Raw genomic sequence first — 25,562 nt, forward strand, 5'->3', positions numbered from 1 at the left:
CCGTTAGTAGTGTCACAGAGCGTTCCCAATCGGGAATAAGTGGGAGGTGATTTGCAGCGCCTGCATTTAACTGAGAAGCTAGGGGCACCCCCAGAAAACAGTGGTCGAAACCTGGGAATTTGAACTGTTTTTAATTTATTTCTGGCAAAGTGTTGTCCATTGTCCTACACTAAATTTTTTTAAAAAGTGTGTTTTATTCAACAAGCTTGTAAATCTTTGAATCTCAACTTCTTGAAAACGCCTGAGAAGCGTATCGCACTAGACCGATGTTTGTTACATCTAAGTAAATGCTACAACCATACGGAAGATGAGCAAAATTGGTGACCTTTTCGCTTGTCTTACGAAACTGATGCGCACAGTGCTGTGCACAAGTTTTGACGTGACTCAGCCATCAACATTTTTCCAGCAGAAAATTATTGGTAGCCTTTTGGTCGAACCAACTACGCACACGACCAGATGAATTAGAGATAGCAGCCGCGTTAGAGATAGACCACGCTCGTACCAGCCGCCCCAACGAAACGAGGAGAAACCGGCGGGGTCACGTTACTGAAAGGTGTCATCAGACCTCGTACTGTTTGGGGGCGTGACAGTCGATTGAAGACGGACAAGACGGCTGACATCAGCGCATCTGATCACAGCTTGAATGTGGGTGTCCGACGCATGGAATTCTCCTACGTCGTGGTGGCACTGGTATTTTCACTTGACACCTTGCGGAGCGTGTACGTTGAGTACCTTCATTTGGTAATACCGCCACCGCCAGAGTCAGCTGTCGGGAATAACGAGTTCACGATAGGGGTGAACTGTCGCCGTTTCTAGCAACGGGTAGACAGACTAGCGGGCTGTAAACAACTCGTCTTTGCTGTAGTGACCGACGGAGTTCACCGTCAGTACTGCAGTCGCAGTCATGTTCGAGAAACGTCGTTTGACGTTCAGAGGAGTGCAAGGACTGGTGTCACAGGTAATTTTGACTCAGGTTGTCCCACGAAACGTGACAAAGTCAATATATGTTGCGTGTGTATGTGTCTCTGTTCGGTGTGTCGTAGACGTTGGCCATACTTTATGCACATAATTCGAGCTCCATGCATTTTATAGAGGGTGGAAATTATATAAACCGACAAACTCTGGGAGATTGCACGGGACACGAAAATAAATATTTTTCTCTAATGTCATAATTTTTAATCTGGTAGAGGGCGTATTCACTCTTCTGTTGTAATGGCTGATTTGTTGTTGGAACAGTTCCTGTTGTGCCACTAGAAGGCGTACTTCCCTTTTCAGTTATAGTGGCTTTTTCACATTCACGTTCAGTTGTACGTCTTGATCCAGCACGGTACTTGTTTACTAATGGAGCGATACATCTGGTTCAAAAATGTTCAAATGTGTGTGAATTCTAAGGGACCAAACTGCTTAGGTCATCGGTCCCTAGACTTACGCACTACTTAAACTTACTTATACTAAGAACAACGCACACACCCATGCCCGAGGAAGGACTCGAACCTCCGGCGGGGATACGTCTGGAGTGAGTACTACATAGCGAACCTCAACAGACGAGCAGCACAGCGGGTTTATCAACGACAATATCCCAATCACCGTACTCCGCATCTTTCGACGTTTACTGCTATGTATCAACGTCTGCATGAGACCGGGTTATTTAGCAGATTACTCGGACAGGGCCGAAGTCTAACAGTATGGACTGCAATTTAAGGAAGCAGTTTTGCAATTGCGCCTAACTCGGGGACGAATCAGACGAATGTAAGAAACGTCCTTCGTGGCCAGTTGTTGCATCCATTTCACGTACAGCATGTGCACAACCTGAAACTAGACGTTAACCCACTCAGAGCACTTGGAACAGCGTTTGATGCATCCTACATGTGGTGTTTACAGATGAAGCAACGTTCCGCCGTGAAGGGGTCTTCAGCGTCCACGATTGTCATGGTTGGAGTGAGTTTAATCCACATGTCACATTAACTCACGCTCATGAAGTGCAGTTCTGCGTGAATGTGAAAAAGTATTTTCAATGTCACCTGCAACTTCCCAGAACTTTTTGGTTTAATTACTTTTCATCCAGAGAAAACTCCCTCTACCAAAAAGTAGAGGAAGAAGACGACGACTGGGTGAGTCATCGAAATATTTTGCAAAAAGAAGAAAACAACCTAGGAGAATACCTTGAAGCATACTATTAAGTATAAGTATCCTATTGACAGTACTTGTAGTATTGTGCTGCACGACTGAATTAATAAATGCAACATGCCGTATTGAGTAAACTGTCAGAATTTTCCGTGTTGTGACCTCTTTTACTGACTTGTGGCTTCTCGTGTAAGCTGAAATAGTCGTTATGGAATCATTTAGCGACTTTCACACATTTATACTGCCCTTTTTTCTTTCCTCGGCCATTGGTAGTACTTTCTGGTGAATTGGAGCTACGTGCAGGAACGCAGTCACCGACGACTGACGCACGATGATCTCACTTCCCTGGTTTCTTATGGAGCAATTTCAAGAATGAGACAAACATCGTAATAAGTGCTTTTGATGCGAAAAGAATCGGGTTCGTACTCTGGAACTGCAAACACTTACGAAGTAATCACGATTGTGCTCGTTCAGTTGAGGTGTCAGCGTGTATGCGGAGTTCTTGTCAGGCTGTCTTGCTGATGCGTGGGTAGAGTCATATCGCACTGATGACTCGGAGGCTTCGACGGGTCGTGTAGCAGCCCAGCTGCGAAGCACTTCTCGCGTCACATCGATTGACACATATTCGTTGTCATATGCGATTCTAAATGACCGTGATGATTGCGTGTAGTGTGTGGTCTTGGGTGTGTGTTTCTGACCAGTAAAGGGAAAGGTGAAACTCAATGATAAAACACCCTCGGTAGCTACGTGTTGATCCTTCGTTAGGGTCATAGGGTAGGGTGGTGGGTATCGGTGAAACAACCGGTTTTCTATTGCACCGATTCTTTTCATTTTATTTTGACTGTTAAAACTGCTCAAAATAATTCGTTTCCGAAGTAACAGATTTTCGGTTTTTTGTTGCTATTACTTCCAGTTACAACCGCAGACTTGGAACGAAGATTTAAAAATTCTAAAAGAGGTGAAGGAGTGGGAAAGCACGATCGATGTGGGATTGAGGCTGCGGCATAAATCAGCTTCATTGTCTCCAGCAAAGACTGAGAAGGTGAGGGAATGGGCACGGCGACAGCGCGAACGATGGTCGCAAGTTGATGACTTCCCTGCATCGTCATTTTTGGATGGCCTCAATTTTTTAGTCTGAAGCAACGTCAAAATTGAAGGTTCAGTTACTACCCCAAGTTTTTAGCGCGCCAGTAAAATTGTAGGTATATCAGATTTACCTTCTATTATGAGGAACAATGTGAATGTTTTCTCCTTATATGGCGTAGCAAGTTATTTGTGCCACCTCCCCCTTTTAATATTTTAAAGCAGATGGAGCATTGTACTCCATCCCTACCGCACTTTTTAAGGTATTTCCAAACTGGGATGGTACCATTCTTCAGTGCAACCGATGTTCGAGGACGACGCGAGAAACTTCCTCATAGACCAGGTCTCGGCACACTGCTCGAACACGCGTACCACGTGATGGGCCACACGGCGACAGATATTTCTTGTCTCTGCAGTGCACTATCCACCCTTATGTCATGTGCTAGTTGCTAGTTTGTAATTGTACGCAGGGGGTTATATTAAAATAGGGCTGATCGCTTTTCTCAGTTTCTGTAATAATCCAATATCTCAAAGCAGTTGAAATTTTAGGAATAAACATTACTAGTTTTTTAAATGTTTTATTTGAAAACCAAAAACTTTACCACTGGTCCTACGGCAGATTGATATACAGTTTTTTTATCCTGTTATTAGTAAAAAATGAAAAAAACTCGTTATAACCGAGACCAAACAAATATCCAAAGATACTGGTAGGCCTCTCCATCGCCACATCCTTGTCCTTAGTGTCGTATAACTAATTGTTTATCATGAATTTCCCCCAGCGACTCAGTCTTTCTCCTCCGTTTTTCTTCAAAACAAACCTCCTTTCGCTACTTATTAGATACCTACCTAGCCATTTTACTTTAGCTTATGTCACAGTGATTTTTCTCTCACATTTTTATTTGCTTTGTTGTTACTGTGTTCAACTCTTTCACATTCAGTTATGTCTCTGAAATAAGTACCCCTCTTAAAGGCCATAAGGGTGGCCACTAGACAGTGTGTCTGTGTGACCGTCAGATGACCGCGAACTGTGTCACTTGCTTTCACTCCATGAGACAGCGCCATGGTTTGTCATTTAAGCGGAAACACTGCAACAACGTCTGGTACTCGGGGGCTATACGTTGCTAATTGCTCCTTAACAGCTAAATCCAAACGTTGAAAATTTCCTGTACCTCCAAGATTACAAGCGACTATCTCCGGTCTATACAAGGGCGATGTACTTGAGGACAATATTATGGAAATGGAAGAGGATGTAGATGAAGATGAAATGGGAGATACAATACTGCGTGAAGAGTTTAACAGAGCACTGAAAGACCTGAATCGAAACAAGGCCCCGGGAGTAGACAACATTCCATTGGAACTACTGACGGCCTTGGGAGAGCCAGTCCTGACAAAACTCTACCATCTGGTGAGCAAGATGTATGAGACAGGGGAAATACCCTCAGACTTCAAGAAGAATATAGTAATTCCAATCCCAAAGAAAGCAGGTGTTGACAGATGTGAAAATTACCGAACTATCAGTTTAATAAGTCACAGCTGCAAAATACTAACGCTAATTCTTTACAGACGAATGGAAAAACTGGTAGAAGCCGACCTCGGCGAAGATCAGTCTGGATTGCGCAGAAATGTTGGAACACGTGAGGCAATACTGACCCTACGACTTATCTTAGAAAATAGATTAAGGAAAGGCAAACCTACATTTCTAGCATTTGTAGACTTAGAGAAAGCTTTTGACAGAGTTGACTGGAATACTCTCTTTCAAATTCTGAAGGTGGCAGGGGTAAAATACAGGGAGCGAAAGGCTATTTACAATTTGTACAGAAACCAGATGGCAGTTATAAGAGTCGAGGGGCATGAAAGGGAAGCAGTGGTTGGGAAGGGAGTGAGACAGGGTTGTAGCCTGTCCCCGATGTTATTCAATCTCTATATTGAGCAAGCAGTAAAGGAAACAAAAGAAAAATTCGGAGTAGGTATTAAAGTCCATGGAGAAGAAATAAAAACGTTGAGATTCGCCAATGACATTGTAATTCTGTCAGAGACATCAAAGGACCTGGAAGCACAGCTGAACGCAATGGACAGTGTCTTGAAAGGAGGATATAAGATCAACATCAACAAAAGCAAAACGAGGATAATGGAATGTAGTCTAATTAAGTCGGGTGATGCTGAGGGAATTAGATTAGGAGACACTTAACGTAGTAAAGGAGTTTTGCTATTTGGGGAGCAAAATAACTGATGATTGTCGAAGTAGAGAAGATATAAAATGCAGACTGGCAATGGCAAGGAAAGCGTTTCTGAAGAAGAAAAATTTGTTAACATCGAGCATAGATTTAAGTATCAGGAAGTCGTTTCTGAAAGTATTTGTATGGAGTTTAGCCATGTATGGAAGTGAAACATGGACAATAAATAGTTTGGACATGAAGAGAATAGAAGCTTTCGAAATGTGGTGCTACGGAATAATGCTGAAGATTAGATGGGTAGATCACATAACTAATGAGGAGGAATAGGATTGGGGAGAAGAGGAGTTTATGGCACAACTTGACTAGAAGAAGGGACCGGTTGGTAGGACATGTTCTGAGGCATCAAGGGATCACAAATTTAGCATTGGAGGGCAGCGTGGAGGGTAAAAATTGTAGAGGGAGACCAAGAGATGAATACACTAAGCAGATTCAGAAGGATGTAGGTTGCAATAAGTACTGGGAGATGAAGAATCTTGGACAGGATAGAGTAGCATGGAGAGCTGTATCAAACCAGTCTCAGGACTGAAGACAACAGCAACAACAACAACAATCTCCCTGTTGAGAGTCAAAATGCGTAATAGTGTTAGCAACCTTTGCCTTGAACTCAGGTGCTCTTTTGATTTCCTAGTGAGATCAGCTGAGTCAAATCGAAGTTAAGATTGGTCTTCGAGTGTAACAGAGCCGTTGCAAAAATCATCTAATCGTTCATATTAGTCGTTGAATACCAAGGAGGGACTCTGTAAAATATTTTCTTGCTGCACTGTCTTTTTTCCCGCACGTGCTGAGCGTAGAAACTACCGCCCTGCTTCACTACTGACATAATTTTCCAAAAATTTTGGGAAGGTGATATATTCTAACATAGTATCAGACATGAGCAACAATAGTATCCTATGGAACTACATGCCACGCAGCACGACTGTAAAAAAACCTTTTGCAGCAAGAATACGTCCCTTTGTTACGCTGGCCAGAAACACAATTGAGAATGTTTGGGAGCTAATGGAAGGGAAAGTGGCAAAGGAAAGAATTACCACAAGAATTCACCTCGTTGGAAAGTCTGATATCATCACCAACAGATGCAGGACACTGTGCAAACCTGTGTTAACAGCATGCCAAGGTGAACTGAAGAATTAACAGGCGACATGACAAAATATTAAAAATTAGGCCTAGTTCAGTTTATTGAACATTTCTAAAAGACAGCAAATTTAACATTAAAACTGTGACTAGTTATTAATAATATGCAATGTTTAGAGAAATGAAATCAATACATTGGATTGATCAAAATAACATCTGCAGCTTTTTGTACCTCCTAAACTCGTGTTACGTTAAAAACACAAGGTGCGTCTAATAATGAGGATAGGGATAGTACACCTGAAGATTTCTCTCCTTTAACATCGACATGCTGTGTTCTATTTGCTAAGAACTCTTTAGTCCAAACAAACAGCTGCTCTGTTCTTCCACATGCTCTTAGTTTGTTCATTAGGCTGCAGTGCGGAACTGTATCGCACGCCGTGCAGAAGTCAAGGAACAAATCAACTTGGGCTGCGGTATACGTATACTGCCTTCTTAAACGAAATGTGCGCGTGTCATATCTGGTCGGGGGTCCCCTTCAGGGGAGCTCGGCCTCCTGGTAAAGTCTTTTCTGTTTTACGCCATTTGGGTGACTTGCACGTCGATGATGAAGAAATGAATGATAATGAGGCCAAAACACACACCCAGTTCCGAGCTGAGAACATCCCCGACCAGACCAGAAATCTAACTGCGATCCCTGTGATCGAAAGTCGCAAAAACCACGAGTCGCTGACATGCTGTCTTCTGGGTCTCGTGGACGAACAGAAAGGGCTGGCTTTCACACAGCCGTTGTTTTCGGAATCCACGTTTATTCTGAAAGAGGAGATTTTGGTTGCCCATAAAGGCCGTAATACACAAGCATAAAACGTTTTCCAAAATTCTGCAGCCGATTGACGTCAACCATTTGGTGCTGTAGGTACGTGCATCTGTTCGACAACCCCTCTTGAAAACAGGGATGACGTATGCATTTTTACATGACTTGCAACGTTCCGTTCCTCCAGTGACCTGCGATAGACGGCTATTGGAAGAGAAACAGTTCTTCCACATAATCTTACGTGGATTCGCATGGGTATCCCCTCACTACTTACCACCTGTCCTATGTTGGATAGATAGATATTCAGCGATCACAGGCCCTGCAGACCAAGCGCTGCTTCCACAAACTGCCTCCATTCCTTCCTGTTTTGTGCCCAGTTCCACCAGGTGTCTTCAATTCCCAGGGCGGCTAGGTCCTTCGCCAGGTCGTCCATCCAGCGCTGCCTTGGTCGTCCAGTGGGGAATTTATTTTTGGTTTCCCCGTTAGTGCCATCTTCGCCTGTCTTCCATCTGGCATACGGGCTACATGGCCCACCCATTGTATTCTTTAGCTCTTTATCTTCTGTAGTATAGTTGGTTGTCGCATCAGAAGGTAGATTTCCTCGTTCTTCCTCCTCCTCCATTCTCCATTATCTAAAACTGGTCCCCATGTCTTCCTCATTACTCTTCTTTAGATATTAATAGTTTTTCCCTTTGTCGCTTAGTCGTGTTTCTGAACCGTACATTACTGCTGGGCATATCACTGTGTTGTAGATTTTTATCTTCGTGTTCACTGAGATTGATTTAGAGCCAAGCGTCTCTCTGAGGTTATGCACGCATTTCGTTCCCACTGCTATTCTTTCCTTGATGTCCATTTTTATGTTGTTGTCCGTGGTAAACAACGATCCCAAGTATTTGAACTGGTCTTCTCTCTTGAACCTCGTGCCATCTATCTCAAGAAATTCTATCTGCTCTTGTCTTCTTCCTAATTGCATGAATGTTTTGTCTCGATTCACTTTGAGCCCTACCTTCTGTGCATAATTGTCCATTTTCTGGTACATTTCTTTCAACTGTTGTTTTGATTCACTTAATAGTATTATGTCATCTGCATATGCGAGACAATTGAAGTTACTGTCCATATCTACTCCAGCCCACTCCTGTTGCCTGCACTCTTTTATTACTTTCTCTAAGATGACATTGAACAGAACACATTAGGGAGCATCCCCTTGTCTGAGGCCTGTCTCAATCTCGAATGTTTCTGATGTCACTCCTCGGAAACGTACTGCTGTCTTTGACCCTTCTATACAAGCTTGCATCATTATCAATAGCTTCTCAGGGATTCTGAAGTCCCGCATTGCATTGTATAGGCTATTCCTGTGGATGCTGTCATATGCACGTTGAAAATCGACGAACAGGCTGTACATATCTTTATCATATTCCCAATGTTTTTAAAACAATTGTTTTAGTGTGAAAATGTGATCTATTGTCGATCGGTTTGGTCGAAAGCCAGCTTGGTACTCCTGTATGTTGTTCTCTATGAATGGTTGCAATTTTCTGAGGATAATGGTGGACAATACCTTATACGTTACATTCAACAAGCTGATTCCTCTGTAGTTGCCGCATTCCACATTGCTTCCCTTCTTGTATATTGGGCATATTATAGCCAATTTCCATTCTTCAGGCAGTGTCTCCTTCTCCCATATCAACTGGATCAGTTTATATACCTCTAAGTGTAAGCTCTCACCTCCCTCCTTGATTAATTCTGATGTTATTCCGTCCTCCCCTGGGGCTTTGTTGTTTCTGAGTCCTTTGATTGCGCTTTTTACGTCTTCTTCACTAACTTCCCATTCTTCTTCATCTTTCCTTTCCTCCGTAGTGTTTGCAGGTAATATCTCATCTTGGTCTGGGAGATTCAACAGTTCTGAGAAGTATTCTTTCCATCTTTCTACAGTTCTTTACTTGTCAATTATCAAGTTGCCGTTCTTATCTCTAATGAAAAAAGTTGGGCTCTGAAATCCACGTTTCCAATTTTTTATGTATTGGAAGAACTGCCTTGGCTCTCTACCTCAACTTGTTCTAGCAAACTGGTTAGATATATTCACTTCTCTGCTCTTAGGATGTGCTTTGTCTCCCTTCTGATGTTGGTAAAATGTTCCATTTTCTACTCATTCTCCCTGTCCTCTAGCCACTTCTCTCTCTCATTTTCCTTCTATTTTCTGTAGCCTTCTGGCATGTCTCGTTGAACCATTTCCTCTTCTTCACTATCTTCTTTCTTCACAATATATCTTTCGCTACACTTACAAGGGAACCTCCCCATCGCACCCCCCTCAATTTTGTTATAAGTTGGCACAGTGGATAGGCCTTGAAAAACTGAACACAGATCAATCGAGAAAACAGGAAGAAATTGTATGGAACTATGAAAAAAATAAGCAAAATATACGAACTAAGTAGTCCATGCGCAAGATAGGCAATATTAAGGAAAATGTGAGACGAGGATCGCCGTGGTCCCGTGCTAAGCGTGAGCAGGTCCGGAATGAGAGGTCCTTGGTTCAAGTCTTCCCTCGAGTGAAAAGTTTACGTTGTTTATCTTCGCAAAGCTATGATCCGTCTGTTCGTTCATTGACGTCTCTGTTCACTGTATTAAGTTTACTGTCTGTGTTTTGCGACCGCACCGCAAAACCGTGCGATTAGTAGACGAAAGGACGTGCCTCTCCAATGGGCACCGAAAACATTTGCTCGCAAGGTCATAGATCAACGGATTCCTCCACAGGAAAACACGTCTGATATATTCTATACGACACTGGTGACGGCATGTGCTTCACCTGACAGGAATATGTTGTCGACCCATCTAACTTGTACACTTGGCGAATGGGTGAAAAGATTCTTCTACCTTGCCCGATTTAGGTTTTCTTGTGGATGTGATAATCACTCCCAAAAAAGTGATGAAAACATAAGAGTTTGTCACATAAACTGCAACAAAAGAATGCAACAGTTTCACAGTCGTACAGTTTTCCCTGTGCTCTGTCAAAACATATGTTTTGAACGTTTTCAAATTTTTCCGTGTGTAGACCGTCAAATCCTGCATGTCTCCAAGCAAATCTGAACATGTCCTGGAATTTTCGAGAGCGAAGTTGATCATGTTTGAGTGCATGAACTTTGATAATTGTCTGAAAATAAAAATTAAAACATTTCACTCGAAGGACGATTGAACCAAGGACCTTTAGTTCCGTAGCTGCTCACGCTAACCACGGGACCACTGTGTTCAGTTTTTCAAGGCCTATCCACTGTGCCAACTTACAACTAAATCTGAGGGGGGTGCGATGGGGAGGTTCCCTTGTTAGTACCGTGGACTTTATTTCTTTCCACCTTTCCTCCACGTTCTCTCTTGGTTCTAGGGGCTCTAGACCTCAAAAAGGTGTTTGATTTCTATAGCATATTGTTCTTTAATGGCACTTTCTCGTAGTTTCTCAGCATTCAAAGCAGGTTCTAGTGTCCTTCTTATGCACATAGGTGAACATGAGTTTAAGCTTGCACACAATGAGGAAGTGGTCAGACGCACAGTCGGCTCCTCTATACGATCTGACGTCCATGACTCTGTGGCTATAGCGCTGATCCACCAAGATGTGATCTATCTTGTTGGTGGTTCTTCCATCTGGTGAACACCATGTTTCCTTATGTATTCTCTTGTGTTCGAAGTAAGTCGAACTTACTCACAGGTTCTTTGAGGTAGCCAAGTTGATTATCCTCTGACAATTCTCATTGGTCTCATCATGCAAACTGTGCCTTCCTGTAGTTGGTATGTAGAATTGTTTTTTTTTCCTGTTATTCCATTAAAATCTCCCAGCGCTATCCTGATATTTCTAGTTGGTGTGCTCTCAATTGTTTGTTCTAGCTGGTCATAGAACTCTTCCTTTTCCTCATGTGTTTTATCCTTAGTTGGGGCATGAACATTGATGAATGTTATGTCTGAGACTTGGTTTCGAAGTACTATGTAGGATATTCTCTTGTTAAGAGCCTTGAATTCCTTCACCGAATTTGCTGCTTTGTTGTGTATTACAAAACCAGTGCAGAATTCGTGATTATCTACACATCCGCCGTAGAATAGTGTGTATCCATCCTCTCTATGAGTTCCTTCTCCTAGCCATCTTGTCTCTTGTACCGCCATCAGGTCTAGTTTATATCGGTTAATTTCTGAGACCATAGTCTGGATGGTTCCTTTCCAAGATCCAAAATTAAAATTTCTAAATCGTGTGCCGTTTGTTCTTTGCAGTTTTAGTATTCCATTGTATCCATCCACGTTAGAGGTAAGTTTGTTTTTCGTAACAAAATTTTTTTACAGGATTGGGTTGTTAGCCCAATGCCCAACCCTCCTCCTTTATCCGGGCTTGGGGCCAGCAGTGGCTGTTGCAAGGCAGCTGACCCTATGTCCTATGTTGAGCGATTTTAATTGATTATCTATCCCACGTTCATTTATTTCAGTATCTGTCATTGTAGAGTTCGTGTGACGATTGAAAGGAAGACCCATAGTATGACCTTATCTTGTTGAGTGAAACAGATAAGGAAAATTGCACTGTTGAACGCAGAGGAGAGAGTGGATACATGGAAAGATAACACTGAGGAGCTGTTCGAAGCGGAGTTAGTGACTACTGCCGTGCTACAGGAAGACATTTTTGGCGATCTGGTAGGTCTGAGATCCTGTTTTATACTCAGAATCTGAGAGAGCTTTGGAAGAAGACTTACGATCAAATTAGGCAGAAGGCGAGGGTAACATTATTTCGGAATTTCTAAAAGCAGTGGAAAAGTTGCTTTTTTTTCTTAGTCATCACTATCGAACAATGCTGTGCTCTAAACGTACATTCTCAGAATTTTCTTCCTCATATTGAGGTCTATGCTTGCTACTGGTAGACTTCTCTAGGCCAGGAATGCCCTTGTGGCCAGTGTTATGCCCTCCTTGATCCGTCCGTCATGGGTCACTCTGCTGCCTAGATAACAGAATTCCTTAAATTCATCTACTTCCTGACCACCAATACTGATTTTAAGTTTCTCGCTGGTCCCATTTCTGCTGCTTCTCATTACTCTCGTCTTTCTTCGATTTACTCCCAATCTATATTCACTACTCATTAGACTGTTCATTCCATTCAACATATCTTGTAATTCTTCCTCACTTTCTCTGAGGATGGGAATGTCGTCAGCGAACCTTAACATTGACATCCTTTCACCATGAATTGTAATCCCATTCTTGAAACTTTCTTTTATTTCCGTCATTGCTTCTTCGACGTATAGATTCAGTGGAAGGGGGGAAAGACGACATCCTTGTATTATACACTTTTTAATCCGTGCACTTCGGTCTTCGTCCCCTAGTCTTATTGTTCCCTCGTGGTTCTTGTACATATTGTATATTACCTGTCTCTCCCTATAGCTTACTCCTAATTTCGAACATCTTGCACCATTTGACATTGTCGAACGCTTTTTCCAGGTCAAAAAATCCTATGAACTTGTATTTATTTTTCTTCAGTCTTCTTTCTATTATTAACCTTAACGTCAGAGCTCTCTCTCTGATGCCTTTACCTTTCCTAAAGCCAAACTGGCAGTCATTTTCTTTTCCATTCTTCTGTATACTGTCCTTGTCAGCTGCTTGGATGCATGAGCTGTTAACTTGAACATGTAATCTTGGGCATTGTGTGGATGATGTTTTTCCTAAAGTCTAATGGTGTTCGCCAATTCAGACATTCTACACACCAACGTGAATAATCGGTTTGTTGCCACTGCTCCCAATACTTTAAGAAATTACGATGGAATGTTATCTATCCCTTCTGACTTATTTCGTTTAAAGTCTTCCAAAGCTCTTCTAAATTCCGATTCTAATACTGGATCCTCTATCTCTTCCCTGACAACTTCTGTTTCTTCTTCTATCACGTCATCGGATAAGGCCCTCCCCTCATAGAGGCCCTCAGAGTACTCTTTCCACCTATCCTCCGTCTCCTCTGCATATAAGAGAGGAATTCGCATGGCACTCTTGTCGGTCCCCGGTAACTGAATGGTCAGCGTGACGGATTGTCAATCCTCTAGGTCCGGGTTCGATACCCGGCTGGGTCGGGGAATTTTCTCCTCTCAGGCACTGGGTGTTGTGCTGTCATCATCATCATCCTATCATCCTCATCGACTGCAGGTCGGCGAAGTGGCGTCATACTGAAAGACCGGCACCCGGTGAACGGCCTGCCCCACGGGGGGCCCTAGCCATACGATTAAATAAATAGACTGCACTCTTAATGTTACCGACCTTGCTTTTAATTTAACTGAGGATTGTGGTGAGTTTTCTAAATGCTAAGTCCTTCCGACAATTTCTTTTTCGAATTCTTCACATTTTTCATGTAGTCGTTTCATCTTAGCTTCCCACGACTTCCTATTTATTTCATTCCTCAGTGCCTTGTATTTCTGTATTCCTGAATCTCCCGCAACATTTTTGTACTCTTTCGACGATCAACTGAAGTATTTCTTCTGTTACCCATGGTTTTTATCGCAGTTAACTTCCTTGTACTTACGTTTTTCTTTCGGGAACTTATATGATTGCCCTTTTTAGAGATGTCCATTCCTCTTCAACTGTACTGCCTACTGAGCTATTCCTTATTGGTGCATATATAGCCTTAGAGAACTTCAAGCATATCACGTCATTCCTGAGTACTTCCATATCTCACTTCTTTGCACATTGATTCTTTCTGACTAATGTCTTAAATTTTAGCGTACTCTTCATCACTACAATGTTGTGATCTGAGTCTATATCTGCTCCTGGGTATGCCTTACAATCCAGTATCTGATTTCGGAATCTCTGTCTGAACATGATGTATTCTAACTGAAATCTTCCCGTATCCCTGGCCATTTCCAAGTATACCTCCTCCTCTCGTGTTTCCTGAACAGAGTATTCGCTATTACTAGCTGAAATTTATTACAGAACTTAATTAACCTTTCTCCTCTCTCATTCCTTTTCTCAAGCCCATATTCTCCTGTAACCTTTTCTTCTACTCCTTCGCCTACAACTGCATTCCAGTCCCCCACGACTATTAGATTTTCATCTCCCTTTACATGCCGTATTACCCTTTCAATATCCACATACATTTTCTCTAGCTCTTCATCTTCAGTTTGCGATGTCAGCATGTATACCTGAACTATCGTTGTCGGTGTTGGTTTGCTGTCGATTCTGGTAAGCACAACCCTATCACTGAACTGTTCACAGTAACACACTCTCTGTGCCACCTTCCTATTCATAACGAATCGTACTGCCGTTATACCATTTTCTGCTGCTGTTGATATTACTCTATACTCATCTGACCAAAAATCCCTGTCTTCTTTCCATTTCACTTCAGTGACCCCTACTATATCTAGATCGAGCCTTTGGATTTTCCTTTTCACATTTTCTAGATTCCCCACCACGTTGAAGCTTCTGACGTTCCACGACCCAACTCGTAGAACTTTATCCTTCCGTTGATTATTCAATCTTTTTCTCGTATGGTAATCTCGTAATCTCCCCCTTGTCAGTCCTCCCCTCCCCCTACCCGGAGATCCGAATGGGGGTCTATTCCGGAGTCTTTTGCCAATGGAGAGAGCATCATGACACTTTTCCAGTTACAGGCCACATATCCTGTTACAAGTCTTTAATGCAGTGGTTTCGATCGCCTTTTGCATCCTCATACTGTTGATCATTGCTGATTCTTCCGCCTTTTAGAGGCAGTTTCCCACCCCAAGGGCGAGAGAGTGCCTTGAACCTCTGTCCCCCCTTGACAAGGTCGTTGCAAAATTAGGGCCGGAAGTATTCGGCCGCCATTGCTGACGATTTTTATTCAAAATTTAAACAGTGGCAAGGCTAGAACCCGGAACCGAGGACGTTTAGATTACTAGACGCCACTCGTAGACCACGGGTGACTATCAAATGATTGCTCTAGTTAGAGTACCGAGCGAGGTGGCGCAGTGGTTAACACACTGTACTCGCATTCGGGAGGACGACGGTTCATTATGAGAAAATGATAGGGCATTTGCTTAAACAAAGGTGAATAACTTCCACTGTACTATAGGGAGCTGCAGAGCTTAGAATATATTCAACAAATTGTAGAGGACGTTGGATGTAAGTGCTACTCAGAGATGAAGAGGTTGGCACATAAGAGGAAGTCATGGGGGCGGGCGGGGAGGGGGAAGGGGCCTGCCTGAAGTCAGTCAGAAGGTAGTCAGTCTTCTTGTGAAAATTTAACTGTGACTTGAGTATCGTCAGTACTGGAAATATTTGTATGAACAACGATTTGCTAGCCTTTGATAATAATAATAACGTCAAGCTTGGCAATTTAATTGAGATATGTAATCGAACTGTCGTGAACAGGAAAAGTAAATCTTGAATTTTTTTCTGCGAAGAGTCGGAAATTAAAGTGTGTGTAGTGCTAGCGACCACATGTCAGTCAGACGGGAGTAAAACAATTTATTTGAAAAAATTCATGACCGAAACATCTACCGGCGTAAGATTTATTCCCCTAAGGGCCACTGCGTGTACTACAACTTACTACACTGCCAGTTACCTCACCTTCAGTGGGGCATGCGGTTTGAAGGGTTCAAAATTTAGTCATTATCTTTACTGTTATGTGATAGCGTTTCCTTGACACTTCTCAGCGTCGGTAACATTAACTGTGATGCTGTCGTTGTCCAGAAACAAATGAAATTGGTATTTCCTCCTTCATTTCTGGACTAGATTTAAGAAAGCGCAGTTGCACTTACCAGCTTAAGGAAGCCTGACATTTGCAGAAAGTTTGTATCGGCCTTCCGATGCAGCTCCTTCGGAAATCAAGTGACACGAACGCAAGTGCGAGTGAACTCTGGCGCGACCAGGTGCGCTAGCAGGTAATTAACGCACGCGAGCACGCATACCGCGGCATGCAGCTGCTAATTGGCGACGCTCTTCCGCCGGCGGTGTGTGCCGTCGCTGGCGGCTGAGAGGCTGGCGCCCAGAGTCCCGTGTGACTTTTTCATGCGGCGCTGCCGTTAAGCTGGTTTCGTCTTTCCCTCGGGAATACGCTCCTTGCGGATCCTGGCGCTTTTCTCCTGCAGAATGCGTGACTAATTTACTCTTGATTGTATTGGGTGGCGCAGGGGAACAGGTGAAATTCCGAATTACAAATGCCATTCCAAACACTTATTTTGTCAGCTACCGTGACTACAGCACTACAGTACAGTTACAAACGAATAAAGCGCCGTACTGTCGTGGAATCCCAGTTCGGTATTACGCAGATTACTCTGTTGCGTTGGCGTTTTTCCTAGCTCGCATTTAATGTGAACCCCTCGCAAGCGGAAAAAAACCAGACGACTGAAAGAATGCGCAAATTATCCTTGGATATATTCTAAGCTCGAATATAGTGAGTTTCCTAGAGAGAGAAAAAGCTTCTATCCGTAAATCAGCATTGATTTACAAAGCAGCTCGCCGTTTTCGTACGCAGTATCCTGCTAACAGGCCAACAGATAGACTCTACAGGCTGTCCGACCATTACCACACCAACAGGGCTACACAGTTTTTAGCGCTACAGGAGAGCTGGAATAACTAAATCATGATTGTTCAATGGACATATCAGCGGCTCACTCTTGTTCGGACGTTGAGGCCAGAAAAACTATCATTTCAAAAACATTGAGCTCCTGACTTGGTACCTTCTGACCAGCATGCCTGATTCTGACCAGTTTCCAGTCAGTAGTGGTCACTTACCTAGGTGGACTGGGCTTTGAGCCCGGATCATCTAGCTGCCCAGCTGTCACTATCTGAATGGGCATACAATGTAGCTGGTCACCATCGCCTGTGCAGGCACACATCAAAGATGTGAGTTGCCATCATCCACACGGAGTGCTGCAGTTTGATTCCATTTGTCGCAGTGTGCTCTGCACTGCATCACTGAGCCAGTTGCTATAGGTACTGTGTGCTGACCATTGCATAACGGAGAGCATTCGGTACTTTATCCTGATTTAGGTTTTCCGTGATTTTCCTAAATCGCTTCAGGCAAATGCCGGGATGGTTCCTTTGAAAGGGCACGGCCGATTTCCTTCCCCATCCTTCCCTCACCCGAGCTTGCGCTCCGTCTCTAATGACCTCGTTGTCGACGGGACGTTAAACACTAATCTCCTCCTCCTCCTCCTCGGTACTTTACCACTCTGTAAACTGATAGCAAAGATCCGAGCATGCGGAAAAGATTGTTAAATACCTGACTGACTGGAAGACGTTTTGAATAATAATGGAACACGGCGCGTTGTCTCGAACAACGAATGTTCGTATGAGGCAGAGCCTCTGGGAATCTTGATAAGGTCTCTCTTGTTCTCCACGTGCACGACGATCTGTCGGATAGGGTGGGGAGCAATCTGAGAGTCTTAGCGGTTTGGTGCAGTGAATGGCACCTTGCTGTAATTGATGATAAGTAAACTAATGCGAATGTGAATGTGAATTTTTCCTGTTATGTGCGAGTATAGCATCCATAGTATGCTGCTTGAGTGACAAGTGAGTCACGTGGATTAAATATCTAGGCGTAATGAGTGAAGCAACGGGAATTGTAACGAGCACAGAATCGCACTTACGGGGAAGTCGAATGGCCAGGTGCTGTTTATTGGCAGAGATCTGGTAAGTCCGCAGCTCGTGGTCGTGCGATAGCGTTCTCGCTTCCCGCGCCCGGGTTCCCGGGTTCGATTCCTGGCGGAGTCAGGGATTTTCTCTGCCTCGTGATAACTGGGTGTTGTGTGAAGTCCTTAGGTTAGTTAGGTTTAAGTAGTTCTAAGTTCTAGGGGACTGATGACCATATATGTTAAGTCCCATAGTGCTCAGAGCCATTTGAACCATTTGAATTAACAAATTTTTGTGTTTAGTGCGTCTATTTATCTCTTTTGTAGAGGATATCGCCATATTCACAATGTCATATTTTAGAGATACTGTTTCATCTACTGTTTCATCTACTTAGGCTAAACAAGAACGTGTTTTAGGTTAGGATAAAATATTTTAATTGCTTTCCCGGCCTTCAGCATGTACGGACAGTATCGCTTAACAACAGAAACAACCATTTTTAATTTACATTTATAGGCACTTCTACCGACATCTCTTGGGCCGAACTACGACACTTGAGCTCACTGTGAAGTTTGCAGGCTAACAAGATTGGAGAAATTACTCATGTTCTATTCTTTTGGCGAAACTGATAAGAAAAACAATCAGTAAAACGTGTTATCTTGTGAGTTAGTGCAGTATATGCACTGAAGCCAGTTACAGCGATAAACTCTTAGATTTATGGATTCACTTCACAAATGCCCAAAACAACCAAACGTGCATGCAGCATGCATTAGCTTGAAAATTCCGGGTTCTAGATATAACACAATGAACGTTTTATGGCGGAAGCAGAAATTGGTTGCAGATTATGAGCGCCACCTTCGCGACGACCCGGTGTGGCGCGAAGGCGTCAAGTGTGCTTCGTGGTGATGTTACTGTGTGTCATATGCTGGTACACTGCGTAGCACATGCAAGTTTAGCATGTATACACCCGAAGCTACCTCGAGACCGGACTGTTGTAAAACATATCCGAACGCCAACGCAAACATACTGATACATTCAACTAAACCTATTGGTAGAATTGACATTACTTCCAAAAAATCGACTAATGATAGATTAAAATTGTGTGCCGTAACGAGAGCTGCATCCCAACTTTTATGTTCGTGGGCAGTGCTAGCCCTTGCTCCCGACCTCTCTAATCATGCCGTCTGGCTTCAGTTTCCCAGTACAATTACACTCCTGGAAATTGAAATAAGAACACCGTGAATTCATTGTCCCAGGAAGGGGAAACTTTATTGACACATTCCTGGGGTCAGATACATCACATGATCACATTGACAGAACCACAGGCACATAGACACAGGCAACAGAGCATGCACAATGTCGGCACTAGTACAGTGTATATCCACCTTTCGCAGCAATGCAGGCTGCTATTCTCCCATGGAGACGATCGTAGAGATGCTGGATGTAGTCCTGTGGAACGGCTTGCCATGCCATTTCCACCTGGCACCTCAGTTGGACCAGCGTTCGTGCTGGACGTGCAGACCGCGTGAGACGACGCTTCATCCAGTCCCAAACATGCTCAATGGCGGCCAGATCCGGAGATCTTGCTGGCCAGGGTAGTTGACTTACACCTTCTAGAACACGTTGGGTGGCACGGGATACATGCGGACGTGCATTGTCCTGTTGGAACAGCAAGTTCCCTTGCCGGTCTAGGAATGGTAAAACGATGGGTTCGATGACGGTTTGGGTGTACCGTGCACTATTCAGTGTCCCCTCGACGATCACCAGTGGTGTACGGCCAGTGTAGGAGATCGCTCCCCACACCATGATGCCGGGTGTTGGCCCTGTGTGCCTCGGTCGTATGCAGTCCTGATTGTGGCGCTCACCTGCACGGCGCCAAACACGCATACGACCATCATTGGCACCAAGGCAGAAGCGACTCTCATCGCTGAAGACGACACGTCTCCATTCGTCCCTCCATTCACGCCTGTCGCGACACCACTGGAGGCGGGCTGCACGATGTTGGGGCGTGAGCGGAAGACGGCCTAACGGTGTGCGGGACCGTAGCCCAGCTTCATGGAGACGGTTGCGAATGGTCCTCGCCGATACCCCAGGAGCAACAGTGTCCCTAATTTGCTGGGAAGTGGCGGTGCGGTCCCCTACGGCACTGCGTAGGATCCTACGGTCTTGGCGTGCATCCGTGCGTCGCTGCGGTCCGGTCCCAGGTCGACGGGCACGTGCACCTTCCGCCGACCACTGGCGACAACATCGATGTACTGTGGAGACCTCACGCCCCACGTGTTGAGCAATTCGGCGGTACGTCCACCCGGCCTCCCGCATGCCCACTATACGCCCTCGCTCAAAGTCCGTCAACTGCACATACGGTTCACGTCCACGCTGTCGCGGCATGCTACCAGTGTTAAAGACTGCGATGGAGCTCCGTATGCCACGGCAAACTGGCTGACACTGACGGCGGCGGTGCACAAATGCTGCGCAGCTAGCGCCATTCGACGGCCAACACCGCGGTTCCTGGTGTGTCCGCTGTGCCGTGCTTGTGATCATTGCCTGTACAGCCCTCTCGCAGTGTCCGGAGCAAGTATGGTTGGTCTGACACACCGGTGTCAATGTGTTCTTTTTTCCATTTCCAGGAGTGTACTTTGAGAGAATGGGTCAAGATGTTCAAAAATGGCTCTGAGCACTATGGGACTCAACAGCTGTGGTCATCAGTCCCCTAGAACTTAGAACTACTTAAACCTAACTAACCTAAGGACATCACACACATCCATGCCCGAGGCAGGATTCGAACCTGCGACCGTAGCAGTCGCGCGGTTCCGGACTGCGCGCCTAGAACCGCGAGACCATCGCGGCCGGCTTGTCAAGATGTTCACCCAAGGCATAGCTCCTACTATGTTCGCGCCTCGATCATTCATAAAGTTGTAATCTGTAAAGAAGTTTAACCATAGTAACACTAAGTCACAGAGTGAGAGATAAATTCTGTAAATAGCGATGAAGACGCCCGTCGTTTACTCATTGGGCGTGGTTTCTCCGGTCTGCTGAAACCAACTTTTTTTTTAACATGTTAGTCGTGTAACTTCCTTGCGAAGAATGTTTCGAGCATAGCGAAGTAGCTAACCTATGTTATAGGTATTGAACATCCTGCTCAGGTTTTTTTATTTAATTGCCGGCCGCGGTGGTCTCGCGGTTCTAGGCGCTCAGTTCGGAGCCGCGCGACTGCTACGGTCGCAGCTTCGAATCCTGCCTCGGGCATGGATGTATGTGATGTCCTTAGGTTAGTTCGGTTTAATTAGTTCTAAGTTCTAGGGGACTGATGACCACAGATGTTAAGTCCCATAGTGCTCAGAGCCATTTGAACCATTTTATTTAATTTTTAACGGCCCTGTGCCAAACGACATCACACACTACACACTATGTGCAATACAGTAACCTTGGTGCTGTTTACTGGAGGCTAATGAAGCAGTCAGGGACTTTACTTTGCCTGGTAAAAGACATTCTGTTTGTTGAAGTACTCGGTAAGGTATAAGTGCTCTCCGTACGAATCAACACATTAACCGCACTGGCGTCCATCCTTAGCCGTTGTCAACACACTTTTACAAACTTCTCCACAAATTTATGACGTCTCCACCGTCTATAACATGAAAGTGAAGGGGATTCAGGTGTAATTCGAGCAGTATTTTTAGCATACTTCATCGCCCCAAACATGTGAGCGACATACACCACACTGTTACAGTAGTGCGAACAACCATTACAGTTCATTGCAAAGACACCAGCCATGAAACTACCTGCCTGCAACACCTCTCTCAGCTACTAATATTCTGTATACCTTCGAGACAGGCCGTTCGCTAAATTCTGACTCTGTGGAGGTTAAATTTTTTCTTGAGGTACGATGAAGAGTTACTCTGCCGTACAACGGGCGTTATTGTTAAAGTCAAACATATCCGGTAGTTTCAAATCGGGATATGATGATGGTCAGTCAAACACATTCACTCGAATTTCTTACAACAATGATGTCATGGTCCTTGACTTTATAAAGTAGCATGGCCCTACTGATACAAAAAAGTTCCTAACTGTTACAACACTGTGGTAAGCTCTCTGATGCTGAAAATGTTTTTCAAAAGCATCTGTCTTAAGATTGCTATTGCACGTAACAATTATTGCAGACCACGCCTTAAAAATAACTTAGGTCAGCACGTCTCCATTGATTTCATTATCGACTCAACACAATTACTTGAATATTGCTCGCTAGGGATTCCCTCATCCGGGTGCCGAATTACGTACCGTGACTTACCAATCTACAATCCATCCCAAACCATTAGGGCTAAAATTATATAGATGGCGAGAAACCCAAACTGAATATTTTGAATAACGAGTTAGTGGTCGCAAATTAGTGTTACTGGTGATATAAAGTCTTGAATGAGCGACGCGTGTGAAGCACGTTTTGAAAACAGCTTATTTTTCATACCAAACAACAGCCTACCGCATCGACGTTTGTGGGGATACATTGACAAGCAATGCAGAATCGTCTGTGTCGCGTTCGCCTTGGATGTATTAACTGTTTGGAGTTCATCACTGTCTCTCGAAAACTGAGGCTTTGTCGTTATGGTAACTTGCAGAAATGTGCACCACCTGCTAAAAAACCTGAAGCACCCAGCAGACATGATCGAATGTCCATGTAGCTTCGTACACATACACGTCATCGAGGAGGATATAAATGACTAAAGTTCCAATTTTCTGTAACCGGTAGAAAGGCCACCAGACTGTATTAGTCTGTTCGTGTTCAGTATTATTATCCGGTCTCGTATGATGTAAGGGCCATGAACAGTATCAGATACTGAGTGATCACTGTGAAGCACATGGAGATGACGCTTACTCGTGTGAGACGGAGTTATCAGCACCTGACGGAGTTTGGAAGGTATCTCATTGTATCTCCATGTGGCCGGATGGTCGCATAGTGCAATATCCGGATTTGTGGAGTATTGAGCGTGACTGTGAGGGATGTTGCAATGCATTGGAAGGTAAGGTTGGGAGTACTCGTCATGGTTCCGATGGGCCGTATCTGACCACCGCAAAGGAGGATCGTCGTATTGCGCACCAACCGCGTTGTGAACCCACCTGCGCCTGCCATCCGAGAACTATTGATGTACCCCCTGCAACATCCTGTGTCGTTCCACACCATCTGTCCAAGAATAACAGCGGGTGAACTAAGGTATTACCGTCCCATGCGTAAGCTGCCGCTAACACAACAGGACAAACGTTCGTAGTGGTGCTGTGACCGACAAGCGTGGGCCACTGGTGAATGGCGTCGCATTGTGTTCAGCGATGAATCGTCTACACTGCCCTGGATGTGACCATCAGTCGGCGAGTATTTCGGTGACCTGGGGAGAGGGCCGATATACTTCCAGTGGTTTGGGGAGGCGGTGTTATGCCTGGCGTCATTGTGTGGGGGTCTCTTCGATATGACTTCACGCCACGACTGGTAGTGATTGAGATAACTGTGACGTTACAATGGCACGTCACGAGCATCCTGCGTCTTTGTGCGTTACCTCTCATGCACCAGCATATTGGTGCCGTTTTTCAATAGGACAATGCTTGATCAGTCATGGTTCGTTTCTTTATGAACTGCCTGTTTGATCCTGATGTACTCCCGTGGCCAACAAGATCCCCAGACCTGTCTCCGATAGAACATTTGTTGGATCAGATCGGACGTCACTCCGGCCCATTGCCAGTATCTAACATACTAAGAACCAGTTACAACAGCTTGCCTCAGGACAGGATACATCGGCTCTGCGACACCCCTCTCACCGAAGTAGAGTATGCAACCAGGCCAAAGAGGATGCAACTTCATACTAGTATGAGGGCTAATAGTGCCAAATTCTTTCTAAATTTCACTGAGTTTTGTAGTCACTGAAATACCAACACGCGTGATGTTTCATTTCGTTTTCTCCTCGCATCATGGGTGATTCACGCTTAACTTAATGTGTTGATTTGTGCAGTTGCGGATCTCACGCCATGCCACCTGCCTCAACAGTTCGCCAGCAACTAAACTCACTTACAGCTCCCATCTGAACATTGCTGAAGGCCGTGATAATAGTCGCTGCCTGAAGTGCCACCTAGAATATAGTGACTATGAAATACAGCCTACTGTCCCTCATCAACAGTGATTGCTGTAACGATGGTGTAAAAGCAAGATACCCAAGAACTAATACACACGCTACAAACTTTGATTCCATACCTTAACTGTATACTAAATTTAAATGGACATAGCGTAACAGCGAATCCCGATGGAGAGTTTTTTATTCACTTTTGTGAAACGGCTCCTCTTTTCCCGTGCTATACAGTCCGACTATAATTTAATACCACAAAGAAAGAAAACACCCTGAACTGGCCATCTTGTACATAATGTACTGTATTTGAACTGTTAATAATCAGAGTGATTCTATTTGTTGCAGGTTGCATGCCGAGCAGTGGAACTGTTGAGCTCAGGTTTTCTGGAAAGGCTGCAGATAATTCACTGACTTCAGGACATACGGAAAGCGCACAGAGATTTGGCAGCGATTGATTGGATCAGAAGGTAGGACATCTGTCTAATTCGGTATTCTGGATTTCCATTTCCGATAGTGTTTCAGAGCAAATAAGTCATAAACCGGTCGGCGTACAAATCTGCAGTCTAGCTTCATGGAAGATGCAGATTAGTTGTAGATGATTTCAGACGGGATTATCTTGATACATAGTGCAGTCCTCAAAATGTATTATACGTTATTCGCTTGCTACAGTATTGCACTGTTTCTAAGATCGTAATACCTATCGGTACGTATGCGACAGCACGCACTACCTAATGTGTCCCGAACCACCACACATAGTAACAGGATTCTTTTCAGGCTCCCACGTTGAATTTTGTTGGTGACAGCAAGATAGGGTCAAGTGTTTCCGGATAGTCCTTGGGCTAGGGACCATTTGTACACCCAACAGAAGGATCGTCTTGCTGTAACTGTTCTAAAATATGGGGTCAAAGTTCGAATATTACACACTTCCCCCAGCGTAGAAAAATGGAGCAGATACGTTGGTTCTTTTTTCATTATACTCTTATGTGATCTATCGTGCACTTTAAAGGACTTGCGGAGGCGGCATTTAATCCATAGGCGGTTCCTGAGAAAGCCCTAGAATCATAGTCTTTGGATACCAAAACGGAGTCTCCGATTCCGGGGCGGCTATGCACAATAAATGGCTCAGATTTTGACAATTCGTTCTTAAGATCCCTGTCTCGAACAGCCTTGAAAATTTTGGTGATATCTTTCTCCCTTCCCGAGATACTGGGGGTCAAAATTATACTACTTATACGCGTAAAATATGGATGTAATATTTTGTGTGAGACGAAAACGAGGTTGATAAAGTGACGTAGCACGGAGAAATATTCTGTAAACAGTCTGCATTATCATGAGAAGTGTTCTGGGGACCCTGTTTTGTAGTACTGAGGCACATGCAAAATTTTTGTGCACGTAAAATCCGGCTTGAAGTGTAAAGTTAGTTTTGCGTTATTTCATATTTCACACAAGTAAACTACCAAAATTTTACTGCCCCAAAAAGTTCTTGCCATACTCTAAGATGAAAAAGAAGGGAACCAATGGAAAAATGCTCGTATAGGAGCGCAAAAAAGGCTACTATGCTCCTGGTTTAAAAGACTGAGTGGAAACAGGGAT

The 25,562-nt window shown here is 44.2% G+C and overlaps 1 protein-coding gene across 1 annotated transcript in view; it reads left to right on the forward strand.

The window, feature by feature from the left end:
* LOC126195328 (RNA-binding protein fusilli) overlaps positions 1-25,562 on the forward strand; it is a 1,033,937-nt gene that overhangs the window by 186,552 nt on the left and 821,823 nt on the right. Inside the window, exon 3 of the mRNA XM_049933898.1 lies at positions 24,315-24,436. The gene's annotated coding sequence lies outside the window, so the exon portion shown is untranslated. The remainder of the gene's footprint in view (positions 1-24,314; positions 24,437-25,562) is intronic.

The sequence above is a fragment of the Schistocerca nitens genome, chromosome 7 (assembly GCF_023898315.1).
Source record: "Schistocerca nitens isolate TAMUIC-IGC-003100 chromosome 7, iqSchNite1.1, whole genome shotgun sequence".
NCBI lineage: Eukaryota > Metazoa > Arthropoda > Insecta > Orthoptera > Acrididae > Schistocerca > Schistocerca nitens.